This window comes from Vicugna pacos, unplaced genomic scaffold, assembly GCF_048564905.1.
Source record: "Vicugna pacos unplaced genomic scaffold, VicPac4 scaffold_21, whole genome shotgun sequence".
Classification (NCBI taxonomy): Eukaryota; Metazoa; Chordata; class Mammalia; order Artiodactyla; family Camelidae; genus Vicugna; species Vicugna pacos.
The window spans coordinates 22,048,879-22,065,028 of NW_027328742.1; the positions used below are offsets into that span (position 1 = coordinate 22,048,879).

The 16,150-nt window shown below is 37.1% G+C and overlaps 1 pseudogene; it reads right to left on the reverse strand.

The window, feature by feature from the left end:
• Positions 1 to 4,056: 4,056 nt before the first annotated feature.
• LOC140694389 (matrix-remodeling-associated protein 7 pseudogene) lies at positions 4,057 to 5,863 on the reverse strand (annotated as a pseudogene).
• Positions 5,864 to 16,150: the final 10,287 nt, after the last annotated feature.

Sequence of the window (16,150 nt, forward strand, 5' to 3'; positions counted from 1 at the left end):
ATTATGGAAATGTAACTATTAAATGTAACTGATGTGCTATGAGTGTTAACCTAATTACTCAGCTGAACTTGTTGACTAAAACAGATTTTCTGGTGGTATATCTCAATCAATGCATCAATTGACCTTGTTCACGGTATGCTTTTTTCTTAGAAGTCACTTGTATTTGATCTTCTGATGGTGACTATATTTTTCATCCAAGATACTTGTGCATTGCTTACTGAGGCTTTGCAAGCATCTTAGCTGTTCATCCTCTTCTACTGTTAAGAGTACCACCTAACTGGACTTCCTTGGCCATCTAAAGGCACCAAGTATATCCATCTCTATCTTTAATCCCTGTCATCAAAATTAAGTTTGGTTTAGAGGGCAAGGTAGTCTCTATATTTGAACTCCTATAATAAGAGCTGGTAATCAGAATAATTAACACTTGATTAGGAACTATAGTTGTTTATGGTTGGAAAATATATCTGAGTACTTTACTATAGTCTTAAAGTTGAGAAGAACAATCCTGGACTTAAATTTTTTTTCCCTTAGATACTGTGGTAGGATATCTTTGACATACTAAACAATGTATTTCTAACTCCTAGCTTTGGTACTACCATAGGTATAAAAGCACCAGTATGTAATGATATATGTAATGATGTAACACCAAAACAACCAACATCAAGAACTAGAAAGAAAGGGAAATGATTGAAGAGAAATATGGTTCATTCATATAATGGAATATTATGCAAATATTAAAATACCAAGTTAAATTTATACCAACCAACTTGGAAGACTTTCCACAATGCAATATTAAGTGAGAAAATGAGATGCAGTGAAGTTTGGATGATTTATTTGCATAAGCCAAAGATTGAAATCCCATATGTATGAATATGCATGTATAGGTTTGTGTATAATTTTATGAAAATGGAGAAGAATATAGAAGAGTATATACCAGGCGATCAGCCTTGATTATCTAGGGTTAGGGTGGGATAATAAAGAAAGTTGGAGGAAAGTAGGAGGAGAAAAAGGGGAAAGGATAAAATGAAAACATTATTTACAGGCAGAACTTTGAATACATGGATAAGTATAAGGTGCACAACTCAGCAGTAAAAGAATAAGGAAAGAAGACATCAACTATGTGGAACAAATATAGTGTGAGACACACAGAAGAGGATTTAGAATATTTAGAACTATTCCCTTAAACTCAGTGATTAATAATTATTACCTGTTCTCTAAGCAGAATGAATTGGGGACCGATGTCAAGACTTCTTATGAATGATTTATGCTTAGTTTTGTATATTATAAATTATATAAATTTCTCATTAGAAAAAATAATATGAGAAGAAAAAAATGACTTAGATTCATCCAAATTTGACTAGTTATTTTTCAGATATACTGATACTGTGATAGGAGTGTTAATGTTATTTTTTCATTTTGATGATATTGGATAGCACTAATGATTTTTTCACTTTTAAATATTTATTTTAAACTTTATATACATCAAAATTCACATATTTCATGTACAGTTTTAAGTATATAGATAAATGCATAGTTGTATAATCACCTCCATAATAAACATAAAGAACAGTTCTATCACTTCCCAAAAAAGTCCTCATAATGTTGCTTTGTCACACTTTTCCCTCCTATCTCCTGCTCATTGCCACTGATTCATTCTCACAGTTTTGCCTTTTAAAAGAACACTGTGTAAATGGAATCAAACAGTAGTCTTTTGAGTCTGATTTTTTTCACTTGGTGAAGTGAATTTGAGATTCATCCAAATTGTGACATGTATTAATAATTTGCTGCATTAATGACTGTGATAAAATATAAAGGAATTATTAGTTCAACAAATTGACTTTCCAAGGAAATTCTTTTTTTATATTGAAGTATAATTGATTTACAATGTTATATTAGTTTCAGGTGTACAATATAGTGATTTGATACTTTTATAGATTATGCTTAATTGAAAATTGTTATAAAATATTGGCTCTATTCCCTATGCTATACATTGCATCCTTGTATCTTATTTATTTTATACCTAGTAGTTTGTACCTCTTAATCTCCTTTCCCTGTTTTGTCTATCCCTCGACCCCTCTCACCACTGGTAACCACTAGTTTGTCCTCTGTATCTATGAGTCTGTTTCTGTTTTGTAATATTTACTGATTCATTTTAATTTTTCAGATTTCACATATAAGTGAAAATATATAGTATTTGTTTTCTCTGACTCATTTCACTAAGCATAGTACCCTCTAGGTATATTCATGTTACAAATGGCAAAAATTCATTCTTTTAATGGCCAAGTAATATTCCATTGCACATATATACCATAGCTTCTTTATTCATACATCTGTTGATGGACATTTTGGTTGTTTCCATATCTTGACTGTTGTGAATAATGCAGCTATAAACATTGGGGTATACCTATCTTTTTGAATTAATGTTTTCATTTTCCTAAGGTGCATACTAAGGAGTGGAATTGCTGGATTATATGGTAGTTCCAGTTTTAATTTTTGGAGACCCTCCGACTGTTTTCCATAATAGTTGCACCAATTTACAATTCCCACTAACAGTTTACTTGAATTCCCTTTTCTCCATATTCTCACCAATATCGTTTGCTGTCTTTTTGACAATAGCCATTCTGACAAGTGTGAAGTGATAGCTCGTTGTGGATTTGATTAACATTTCCATGATGATTAGTGATGTTGAGCATCTTTTCATAAGCCTGTTGGCAATCTGTATGTCTTCTTTGGAAAAATGTCTATTCAGATCTTCTGCCCATTTTTATATTAGATTGTTCTCTTTTTTTGGATATTGAGTTGTATGAGCTTTTTTTTTTTAATATGTTGGATATTAACCCTTCATTAGACATATCATTTGAAAATGCCTATTCCTGTTCAGTAGGTTGTGTTTTTATTTTGTTAATAGTTTCCTTCACTGCACAAAAGGTTTTTAAGTTTGATATAGTCCTGCTTGTATATTTTTGCTTTTGTTTCCTTTTCCAGAGAAGATAGAACCTAAAAATACCACTAAGATTTATGTCAAAGAGTGTCTTCTAGAAGCTTATAGTTTTCTTCTGAGAGCTTTATGGTTTCAGATATTGCATTTAGGTCTTTAATGCATTTTGAGTTTATTTTTGTATGTAGTGTAAGAAAATGTTCTAATTTCATTCCTTTCCATGTACCTATCCAGTTTTTCTGGCACCACTTATTTAAAAGACTGTCTTTTTCACATTGTATATTTTTGCCTCCTTTGTTGTAGGTTAATTGGCCATATGTGTGTGGATTTGTTTTTGGACTCTATTCTGTTCTATTAATCTGTGTGTCTGTTTTTGTGCCAAGACTGTACTGTTTTGATTACTGTAGCTTTGTAGTATACTCTGAAGTTAGGGAGCATGACTCCTCAAGCTCGTTTCTTCTTTCTCAAGATTGCTTTGGCTTGGGGATTTTTTTGTGTTTTCAGACAAATTTTAAAAATATTTGTTCTAATTCTGAGAAAAATGCCCTTGGTATTTTTCTAGGGATTGCATTGAATTTGTAGATTGCCTTATTGATAGTATGGTCATTTTAACAATATTAATTTTTTCAATCTATGAACACAAGATACCTTCCAATTTATTTGTATTGTCTTCAGTTTCCTTCATCAGTACTTTATAGTTTTCACAATAAAGGGCTTTCACCTCCTTGGATTACTTTATTTCTAGAATTTTATTTTATTTTTTGATGTAATTGTAAATAGGATTGTTTTCTTGCCTTCTCTTTATGACAGTTCATTATTAGTGTATAGAAAGGCAACAGATTTCTGTATGTTAATCTTGTACACTGCTACTGAATCCATTTATTAATTCTAATAGTTTTTTGGTGGAGATTTTAGGGTGTTATATATATAGTATCATATCATCTAGAAATAGTGATAATCTTACTTCTTCCTTTCCAATTTGGAAGCCTTTTATTTCTAATTCTTTTCTGATTGTTGTGGCTGGGACTTTTAATACTATGTTAAATAGAAATGATGAAGAGTGAATATCTTTGTCTTGTTCCTGATTTTATTTTATTTATTTATTTTATTTTTTTAAGACCATCTACTCAAAGTTTATTGGACTGAACAAAGGCTGAATACACAGATCCAAGCCATCGGGAATCCGTGAAGCTCAGTGTCTATAAGCCACGTTCAGAAAGTGTCCAGAAAAACTTAATAATGTGGAGGGAGTCACCCATTAATCAGTCAGATCCAGGCCTGCTGCTGTTGCTGTGGGGGGGCAGGTGTGCTCACAGGAGCATGGCTTCCGTTCGTCCCGTGGTTCTAGGTGGCGGCTGCCTTGTTGCCTATTCTTTTTTGCTGTTAATGGAGGGACTGAGGATGAAACCCAGGACCTCGGGCATGCTAAGCACGACTCTACCACTGAGCTGTACCCTCCCATCTGCCCTGTTGCTTGTCTGTCCTAAACCCCTGAACCTAACCCAGAGGAGAAGGTCCCTGGGTATGTAATATGCCTGAGGGGGTGACACTGGACATCTCCTGGCCTTCCATTAAATAGAAAGAAAATCTTTTTCTATAAACTTACTGCTTAAAAAAAAGTTTTAAATGACATCTACCTAAAAACAGCAGATTAGTTTGGCATAGTACAAATGTTGTCAAATACAGAATTCCAAGAAACCAATCTGGAACTGATCTGATCATCTGGTGAAGTTCTAACTCATCCAAGAAGCCTAGGAAAAGGCAGAGTCGAGACATCTATTTTAAGCGAACACCATTATTACTGCATCTGCCAAAGCAAAGGTAGAGATTCAGCTGAGCTGGTAAGAACATCAGTGAAAAGGCCTCTTAGTAATAAGAGGGCTGGACTGCAGCCTGCTCTAAATAGAGAGTAAGGCCAAGAGGCAGCGGGCAGCGGGTCCTGGTTCTTTGCTGCCCAGTCCTCAGTACAGGTCTCTCACCCCCAAAACTGAGCCGGGCAGGGGGCGGGCCCCCAGGGGAAGGAGAGCAGTGGACCACCCCGACCAGCCAGCACGCACAGGCCGCTCCCTCATTTGTGCATCACACCCCAAAGTCTTTCACGGTTTGGCTTTAGTGAAGAAAAGCAGGAGGGCTGGAATGAAACTACCAACTGTAAAATGATGGCATTGCTGAAATTGCTGATCTCTCAGGTGCAGAGGGTGTGCAGACAGGAAGGTCGGGTCACAAGGGAAATAAAAGTCTAGGAAGACCCTTCAGCTTCACAAAGCGACCCACCCAAACAGGGAGGGACAGGCCCTCCCAGCCGAGGGAGCGTCCTGGCTGAGGGCCTAGGCCCGGCAGATTCACGTGGGCAAGAGGCACCCCAGAGAGCCTGTCAGCTCCTCTCAGGGCACTCCACTTTATCGCTCAAGTTTTAAGATGCCAAAAGGAAAAGCCTTTAGGAGGAGGCTAAGGATAACTTCATTATTCCTCGGTTCTCTGTTCCTCCTCCAGCTCCTCTTTGGTCATCATCTTCTTGTACTGGTTTCCCCGCAGCTTCCCGGGGCTGTATTTGAAGGAGAAGGCCTCTGCCCCGTCTTCTTCCTCAGGCTCTGCCTGGGGCGGACCTTCCTCGCTGTCCAGCCCCTGCTCCTCTTCCTGTTTGGCCTCGGCGGCCTGCTCCTCTGCCTCCGCCGGCGACACTGCGGGCTCGTCCGGCCGCGCGGGCTCCTCCGGCCCCTCGGGCGCGGCCGCGGACTCCGCGGCACAGGGACCGGGTGGCGCGGGCGCCCCGCTGGCCTCGGCCGGGGGCGCGGGCTCCGGGGGCGCGCGGGCAGGCTCCAGGCTCGCGGTAGCCCCGCGCCGCACCAGCAGCCAGGCGAGCAGTAGCGCCAACGCGGTGGCCAGCACGGGCAGCACGGCCAGCAGCTCGGCTGGCGCCTCCATCGCGCCGCGGCTGCCGGAGTGCCTGCCCGCGGGGACCCCGAGGGAGCCCGCCGCCTTGTTCCTGATTTTAGAGGAAAAACCTTCAGCTTTCAACATTGGCTATGATATTAGCTCTGGGCCTGCCATAAGTGGCCTTTATTATGTTGAGACATATTCCCTCTATACCCGCTTTGATGAGAGGTTTTTTATCATGAATGGATATTGGATTTTGTCAAATGCTTTTTCTGTGTCCACTGAAGTAATCATATGATTTTTATCCTTCATTTGTTAATGTGGTATATTACATTGATTGGTTTGAGGCTACTGAACCATGCTTTCATCCCTGTAATAGATCCCACTTGATCATAGTGTATGATCATTTTTATGTATTTTATTGAATTTGGTTTGCTAATATTTTGTTGAGGATTTTTGCATCACTCATCAGAGATATTGGCCTGTAATTTTTTTTTTTGGTAATGTCTTAGTCAGGTTTTGGTATTAGGGTAAGGGTGGCTACATAGAATGAGATTGACAGCATTCCCTCTTCTACAATGTTTTAGAATAGTTTGAGAAGAATAATTATTAACTCTCTTTAAATGTTTGGTAGAATTCCCCTTGATGCTGCCAGACCTGGATTTGTTGTTATTGTTATTGTTGTTGTTGTTATTATTACTGATTCAGTTTCAATAGTAGCATCAGTCTGATCCATTTCTTCTAGGTTGTCCAGTATGTTGTCATATAACTGTTTGTGGTATTCTCTTACGGTTGTTTTTATTTCTGTGAAGTCAGTTGTAATTTCTCCTTTTTCATTTCTTTATTTTGTTAATTTGAGTTCTCTTTCTTTCTTAATCAGCCTGGCTGAAGGATTGTAAATTTTGTTTATCTTTAAAAAAAAACAGCTCTTAGTTTCCTTCATCTTTTCTGTTTTTTTGATCTATATTTTATTTCTGCTATGATCTTTATTTTTTCCTTCATTCTGCTTACTTTGGGCTTTGTTGTTCTTTTTCTAATCAGTTTAGATGGTAGGTTTTTTATTTGAGGTTTTTCTTGTTTTCTTGAGGTAGGTTGATATCACTATAAACTTGCCTCTTAGAATTGCTTTTACTGCATTTCAGATTTTGGAAAGCTATGTTTTTATTTTATTTTGTCTCAATTTTAAAAAATTTTCTTTGATTTCTTCATTGACCCCTTAGATTTTTTAGTCCCATGTTGTTTATTCTCCATGTGCTTGTGTTTTTTTTTTTTTCAATTTTCTTCCTGTAATTGATTTCTAATTTCATACTATTTTGGTCAGAAAAAATGATTCATAATTTGTATCTTCTAAGCTTTGATGAGACTCATTTTGTTGCCTAGTATGTGATCCATACTGGAGAGTATTTATTCCATGTGCACTTGAAAAGAATGTGTATTCTGCTGTTTTGGGATGGAATGTCTTGCAGATATCTATTAATTCCACCTATGTGTCACTTAAGACAAATGTTTCCTGATTGATTTTTATGTCTAGATGATCTGTCCATTCGTGTAAGTCATGTGCAAAAGTCTTTAACTCTTATTATATTATCTTCAAGTTCTCCTTTTGTGCCTGTTAATATATTGTAGTGAATGTTATATCCTCTTCTTGTTTTGATCCCTTATCATAATAAAATGCCCTTCTTTGTCTTTTGTTACATACTTATTTAAAGTCTCCTTTGTTTGATACAGGTTTTGCTATTCCAGCTTTCTTTTCATTTGTGTTTGCATGAAAAATCTTTTTCCATCCTCTTACTTTCAGTCTGTGTGCATCTTTAATTCTGAAGTGAGTCTCTAAGCAGCATATAGACGGGTCTTGTTTTTTTTTATCCAGTCAACCACCCTATATCTTTGGATTTGAGCATTTAGTCCATTGACATTTAAAGTGATCATTGAGAGGGATGTACTTATTGCCACTTTAAACTTATTTTTTGGTTGTTCTTGTAGTTATTCTCTGTCCTTTCTTTCTCTGTTTTGCTTCTTCCCTGTGGCTTGATATGTTATTTAGTGATAGGTCTGTGTTCCTTTCTCTCTAGTTTTTGTGTATCTATTGATTTGTGCTTACCAAAGGGTTTATATATGTTGACCTATAGCTATGTCTACTTATTTTAGCCTGGTATTCATTTAAATTCAAACACATTTTAAAAGACATTTTAATTCTCCTCCCCCACATTTTGTGTTTTTGATGTCATATTTATCTCTTCACTGTTTATTATAGTTATAGTTGATTTTACAATTTTTGTCTTTTAATCTTCACAATAGCTTATTTGAGTGGTTGATCCTCAACCTTTACTATATGTTTGCATTTACTAGTGGGATTTTTCCTTTCCCATAAATATTTACTTCTTATAGCCTCTTCTTTTCCACTCAGAGAAGACCCTTTAACATTTATTTTAGGGTAGGTTTAGTATTAATGAAGTCTTTTAGTTTTTGCTTGTCTGAGAAGTTCTTTATCTCTCCTTCAATTCTAAATGATAATCTTGCTAGGCAGAGTATTCTCGGTTGTGGGTTTTTCTTTTTCAGCACTTTGAATATACCATGCCTCTCCCTTCTGGCCTGCAATGTTTCTGCAGAAAAATCAGCTGATAGCCTTATCAAGGTTCCCTTGTTTTTGACTCTCTGTTTTTCTCTTGCTGCCTGTCAAATTCTCTCTTTAACTTCTGTCGTTTTAATTTTGATATGTCTTGTGACTGTGTTTGGGTTCATCCTACTTTGGACTCTCTGTGCTTTCTGTACCTGGATATCTGTTTCCTTCTTCAGGCTTGGGAAATTTTCAGCTATAATTTCTTTAAATATATTTTCAACTCTTTTCTCTCTTTTCCTTCCAGGACCACTATAATGTAAATGTTAGTACACTTGATGTGTGCCAGGAGTCCCTTAAAGTGTTCTCATTTTTTAAAATTTGTTTTTCCCTTTTTTGTTCTGATTGGAAGATTGAACAATGAAATCATGCATTCTTCTGTATCACCTAGTCTGCTATTGATTCCTTCTAGTGTGTTTTTAAATTTCAGTTATTTCTTTATTTCTGACTAGTTATTTTTTATATTTCCTAGTTCCTTGTTAAAATTTTCACTGTGTTTGTCTATTCTTTTCCCTAGTTCATTCAGCATTTTACTACTAATACCTTGCTCTCTTTATCTGGTAAATTATTTATTTCTGTTTCATTAAATTTTTTTTTCTTATTCTTTTGTTTGAAGTAAATTCCTCTCTCTTCTAAGTTTCTTGTCTCTGTCTCTATGAAATTAGATAAAAGAGTTACCTGTGTTGGTCTTGAAGGGCTAGACTTGTGTGGCAGGTCCCTATGCAGCCTGTGTGCACAGTGGTTTTGGTGGGAGAGATAGACCTGAAGTGAGCACACGTCTTCCCCTGGGGTTGCTGGGAGCTATCACCTTGGTGAGAGGTGAGCAGGAGATGGAGGGGCTGGAGCCATCCCAGATTTAACCTGGGGCTTCTCCTCTACTCAGTGGCTAACATCATCCTGTTGGAGGAGGGGTTGGTTCCCAAGCTGCTAGAACATAAGCCCTGAAGTTTGGATCTAGACTGGCTCTGTTTTCCTCTAAATGTGTGCTCTCCCCTGTCTCAGCACATCACCCTCACCTCAGAGGGGAGCAGTGCTGGAGTAGGAGAGGCTGGTGCGGGCACTCACCATGGGTCAGGGCATGGCCTGTTGTGGTCCCAGCCCTAATCAGAATTTTAGACCACTCTCAAGGCACTGCCTCTGTAAGCACGAGCAATGGCTGCCCCTGCTCTGCTCAGATGCTTTTCTGGGTCTGAGCCACCTATGTTCCTCACAACTCTGCATGCCCCTCAGCTTCAGTAGCCCTCACCCTTTTTTGGAGCTGTGCCAGAGAGCAAGAGGGGCCAGAGCTGGCTCTCAGCTCAGGCTGGAGCACACACCAGGGCAATCGAGGGAAACCAGCCAGGGTCCTGGGCAGTTTCAGTCTGCTTGCTCCACCTTGTTTTGGGAGTATACAGGTGTGTTCATTCCCTTCATGAGCAGAGTCTATATTTCTTACAGCCCCACTGGTTTTCAAACCAGCTAAGGAGATTTGTTCTCCTAGTATTGGATCCTGGGGCTAGGGTACCCAGTATGTGGCTCAAACTGCTTACTCCCCAGGGAGAATCTCCAGACCCATGTAATCCCCTCCTTTTCTGTGTTCCCTCCAAGGGGTGCAAGTCCCAACCTGATTACTTCTCTTCCCTTCCTACTAAACTCCATGTAGATGTTTCTTGCAGCCTTGGTTGTACAGGAGTCTTTCTCCCAGTCTCCAGCTTGTTTTTAGTGATAATTGTTCCACATGTATTTTTGATGTGTTCTTGGTGAGGGAGGTGATTTCCATATTCTCCTACTTCACCATCTTGATTTCTCAAGATTTCAGGTTTTAATCTAAGTGTGATGGTAAGTTCCTGTAAAATTTCAAGTAGAGATCTAATATTATCTGAGCCAGCTGTTTAAAGAATAACCTAGCTGGTGTTTGGAGAACCAATTGAAGGGGGAAAAGTGAAAACCAGATGATCAGTCAGGCAACTATTGCAGAAGTCCAGGGGGGAAATCTTGGTAGCTTAAATATGGTGATAGTGATGGAAAAGATTAAAAGTGATACAGTCTTAGATATGTTTTGAAGGTAGAGCCATATGGAATTGAGGATGGACTGGATATGGACTGGAAGAAAAAGAAGTCCAGAGTTTCTGCCCTAAGTAACTGATGAATGGTGGTGTTACATATTGACATAAGAAAGACTGAGAGAGAAGCATTTTGTAGAGTTTGAGTTAGTTCACTTCTGGACAATGAATTGGACCAAAAAAGTGTGCTACTTCTCAGATTCCCTCAATTGCCTCATTTCTCTCTTCTTATTGGCAACCTTGCTGCATCAGGTTGTTGCTCTTACATGTCTAGATGTAAATGAAATTACCCACCATGTGTGTGGGATCTGTCTTCCTAAATACGGTGACTAGTTATCATGGTTTGTACATGATTGAGGGGCTTCTAAGTTAGCGGGACTATTAGTGCTAAAACCCAGTCAGTTCCAGGAGAACTGCAATGGTTGGTTACTCTATTCTTGAGTAACTACCAAGGGGCCAGATGATGTGACCCAGAAGTTTGGGAAAGTTAGCTCTTTATCAGATGTAGTTTGACTAACAGGAGATGACACAGATGGAATTGTAGGCTGGATTTTCTAGATATAAATGCTCACATGGTGTTTCATATGTCATAAAGTTATTGTGGGTTAACACAGGTGCATAAAAGGATGCAGAAATAAGATCAGATAGAGGGAGATTTCAAACTGTGAGAAATACTCAACAAAGCTTTGGCTAAGCCTGTGGTTGGAGCATGTAAAGGCCATTAACGTTATCCTAAAGTAGGCCAAAATGGCCTGGCTTTTATATCTCTGTAATCAGTTTTTGATTGTGAGCTGTTCCAGGAATTATGTGCTCTTGGGTGAGATGGCTCTCTGACGGAGCTGACTGCTGGAGTCTGTCTCCTGACAGCACTCCCAGAAGCTGGGCAATGAATCCTTTCTGGAAGGCAGTTATGAATAAGCACATGTTCAAGCCCAACACAGAAGGGACTTAGCATATAAATTTCCCCATCTTTATCCCCTTCGTGGACAGCTCTGAGGTATGATTTCTTCCTGCAAGCCTTGAGATGTCTGTGTGTTGAGTGAACATGCCTGTTGAGGAATCTAACGTGCATTTCATTTTCCTTTTCCTCCTTGCCCTTACTGACCTGATTTATCCTCCCAAATAATGCCAGGATTTTGATGTTTACCTGAGGCTTTGTTTCAGAGAGGACTTGGACTTAGACATTTGTATTAAATATGAGATGCCCGTTAGACATCTAACTGGAGATATCAAGTAGGTAGCCATAAGGTCAGAGCTGCAATTACACATTTCTGAGTCATAGATGGCATTTAAAACCATGGGAGTGGGTGAAATGACAGAAAAAGAGTGTATAGATAGAGAAGAGAACAACATCAGGCTGAAAGTTAAATTGTCAATAAATAGAAGCTATTCATAATCCAAGTATTATTTCCTTAAACATTAGCATTTGCAAACAAAGGATATATTCCCAGGCACCACTACATTATTGCAGTTTAAATACATTAATTTTGTCATTCATACACTACAGCAGAGATTTAATATTATCTGGAAAAATGGGATAGGCAGAAACATGAAGTGAGGAAAAGGGAATGTTGTCTCTAAAGGATCCGTCTGTTGCAATGTTCTTGAGTCTGAGATCAAGGAACATAAAACTAAATTAGGAAAAATATTCCATCAGTACTTTAATTGCAATATTATGCATCCTATACCCAGGAGGCATTTTTTTTTTTACTACCTGTATACTGCTTCCTTTGTTGGATAATATTGTCTGAGGTCGCAGAAGACCTCAGAGAACACAGAGTCAAATTTGTGGCCTTGAGTTCCAAAAATAGACTCATAGCACAGGAGAAAAACAATCTTGAAAGCTAAGGCTTTTATTTAACAGGAGCTATCTTCTTGGAATTCAAAGGCTAAACCCTGATGGAAGCTGTTTATAATTCTTATACCATACAATAAATATTTTAAAAATATAGGTAATGAGCCACGTGATGCAATCTGGGGAGGGGATTGGAATTGACTGATTTAAAAAGTTAAATGAGAAAAAAATACGATCATTATTGATTTTATTTCAAAGTAATTAAGTTCAAATTTTAGAAATCAAACAGAAGTTGGGGCTTGGGAAATACATTTAGTTTAGTCACAAGAAAATGATGAAAATTATATTTTTCACAGTCAACACATAAAATTTCATGTTACTTTGTGCCTTCATTGTTTAATTTTCTATTTATAAAAGTCACACAAAGTCATTTTATACATAGCAGAATATTTTTGCTTTGGTAAGGCAAAAATATTTGAATTGGATGATATGTGTCACCTCTACTCCAAATTTCCATGTGCAGTTTGCTTTTGGCACCTGTGAGATGGGGATGATTACCTCCCTCACATGTCTGTAGCTAAATATTTACAAGGGAACAGATGATCCTCCTAGGGGAAAATGAATTAGGACTCCAATTCTTTTCCCTTGAAACTGAGAGTCATTAAAATATATAGGCGAAGGGTGTGAGACCAGAGGGAATAAGATGCGACATGAGAGATAATTCAAAATAAATGAGAAGGGAATCCGGACTTCTGGTCTAGGCTTAACGCAAAGGGCTTGGAGGCAGCAGACAGGGGTGACTGAGTCTGGGTGCTCTGTGCAGCTCCTATTGGGTCCTCATTTCTCAGCCACACTGGTTGTGATTATACTTTGTATTACTGATGGATTGAAGTTGATAATATTTCACTTAGATTTTTTAAATTATCCATAGTCATAGTGAAGATTGATCTTTGGTTTTCTTCCTTTCCCTCTTTCCTTCCTTCCTTTCTTTTCTTCTTTCTTCTGTATTTGTCAGGTTTCAGTATCAGGGTTATGCTACTAAATTCTACATTGCTTTGCATGCTTTGTAACACTTTAAGTAGTATAAAGATAATCTTTTCATTGGCAATGTAATACACCTTACCCTTTAAACCATCTAAGTCAGGAAATATTTGCTGGTGATCATTCTTTTTTCTCCATAACTATCAAACTTCCAGGTTTCTACATATTTGGGGGCCTTTTGGTTTATTTCATTAAAACTTGCTAATATGTTAGCATTATGTTTCACATATCACTCCTCTTTTTTGTAGTTGACTTATCCTTTTTCTCAAGTTTTATGATTGTGTTTAATCTTTGCTTTTCTTGATTTCATGTTTTCATTATGTTTTTTAAAGAACAACTTTTTTCTGTTTCCTATTTTAATTCTCTTGTTACTTTATTAACCTCTTCCTTTTACATTCCTGAGGTCTACTTGATGTTCTTCCATTTTCTTAAGCTTTGTGTTCTCTTTAGTTTACACAATCATATTGCATTCCTTAGTGCTCTGTAGAGTGGTAGTTGTTTTATTTTTTTAAATTAGACGACCCATTTCAAAGTTTATTGTGGAGCAGAGACTGAATTTTCATACAGAAGTGCTTATTTGGTGTAGTCCCACCTGGGAAACATTGACAGTGTTCTTCAGTTCCATTCCCTAGTAACAACAGTTTATTCTTTTGACTGCTAGAAAATACTACATCTTGTGATTAATTCCAATTTGTTTTCCCTATATGTTGTCATTTGAGTTGCTCCAGTTTTTTTGGCTATTATTGATATTGTTGCTTTCACATGTCTCATGATATTCATTTGCAAAAATATATTTGTATATGCAATTAATTTAATGCAAAATTATTTTCCAAAGAAAATGTTCTCCCTCCAGGAATATATAAGATAACCAACTGATCCACAATATCTCTAAAACTTAGCATTGTCCTGCTTTTATTTTTATTTTTTTGGCCAATGGTATGAGTATAAGGTATTTTTCATTGCAGTATTACTTTGTATTTTCCTGATTACCAGTGAGATTGAAGATCTCTTTCTGTTGGTTATAAATGTTTCCTGTTCTTGAAATACTTTTCTCTTTTTTTTTTTTTGCTGATTTTTCTATGAGGGTATTTGTTCTCTTCTGATTTATATGATTTATATGACTTATTTGTATATTTTCAGTTCCTGTCCTTTCTTGGTTATGTGTGTTGTAAATACATTTTTCTCCCAGTCTGTGGCTTGTGTTTTCTTTTCTTTCTTTTTTCCTTGTGTGTGTGTGCGGTGTGTGTGTGGCTTGTGTTTTCACTTTCCTAAAAGCATTGCTCCCTGACAGAAATTATTAATTTTAATAGATTCAACTTTATCATCTCTTAAAAAGCAATGTTTTGTGTCTTAAGAGTTCTTTCTCTACCCCAAGGTCAGGAAGATATTCATCTATATTTCCTATTAAACATTATACATTTTTTTTATATTAAAGATATTTGATCCATTGTCTAAAGTTAATTTTTGAATCATGTGAAGAACAGATTCAATTTCAGTTTTTCCCTATGAATAACCATTTTTCCACCTGCTTTTATTGCATAGTCCTTTGTTTCCTTATTTATCTACTGTGTTATATTTGACTTATATCAAAGTTCTACATGTGTGTGGGCTTGGGGAAATAAAATTTTCTGGATTCCTCAGTTCTTCTGTTAAAAAGTCCTAATGTCCTGAGTCACAAAAATATAAACATAGAAAATATTTGTCTGCATTTCTCCTAGAAACATTTAACTCTTCACATACCATGAGAATGAGATCTGTAGCCATTTTTCTGTTAATTGTTTTGATCCAAAGGGGTAATAAAACATCTCGTATCTCTTCTAGAGAGAGTCAAATAGTTGCAGTCCTGACTAGGTTGGTAGGTTAAGTCTCAAGGATCCAGAAAGACTGGAGCACCATCTCCCTTGGTATTTACATGCCAAAGGGATGAAGCCCAGAACTTGGCAACATCTCTGTGTTATAAAAGCCAGAGTTAACTGGGGTTTATTTAGCCCTTGGAAAGATGCATTTATATTCTAAAAGGTGAGGGTGAGAACCCAGGATACTTTCCATCAAATAACAAACAAGGCAAAGGGGTTTTCCTCCTTTTTTGAGAGGGAAGGGAGTGAGAGGGCAGAGGATGGTCGTCTACCTCCTGTATATAAATGGAGAATATTCATTGTTCACCATCCCTTGTCTGTGGTCCAGGTAACCTGCCATCCTGGTAGAAAGATTCCATAAACTTTCACAATGTCTGTGGATCTAAGTGTGGGTATTGATGCTGCAGTGTTTCTCTGGTTGTTCATCTGGTTGTATCAATAAGGAACTCTATTTATCTGATCTAAGTGCCTCATGTTTCATCGCACATATAGAGCCTATATATGAAATATAATTATTAAATATTATATAGTATGTACTATAAATATATATTATATAAAATGTTAATAATTATCTGATATATTAATATAATATATATTTATATGTATATATATACTTATTGTGCAAGTGAGATAACTTGCACAATATCTTCACAGTTTTTAAAAAAGCAGTAGGTCCCTTTCTCAACTCTCTATTCTAGCCATTGGTAAATTTTTCTGTCCTTAATTACTTTAGCTTCATAATAATTCCAGGTAGCTAGTACGACAAATCTGTCTTCTTTAGAAGTATCTTGGCTAATCTTGGAATGTAATTTTCCATAAAATTTTATGACCAGCTTAACCTACATGAAAAACTGTTAAAATCTTGATGGAATCACACTAAGCCTATAGATTCAGGAAAATTGCCACCACTATGATATTGTCTTCTATACTGAACAGGTATATTTCTCCTCCTATTTTAAGTCTTCCTTAATACATCAGTATAAT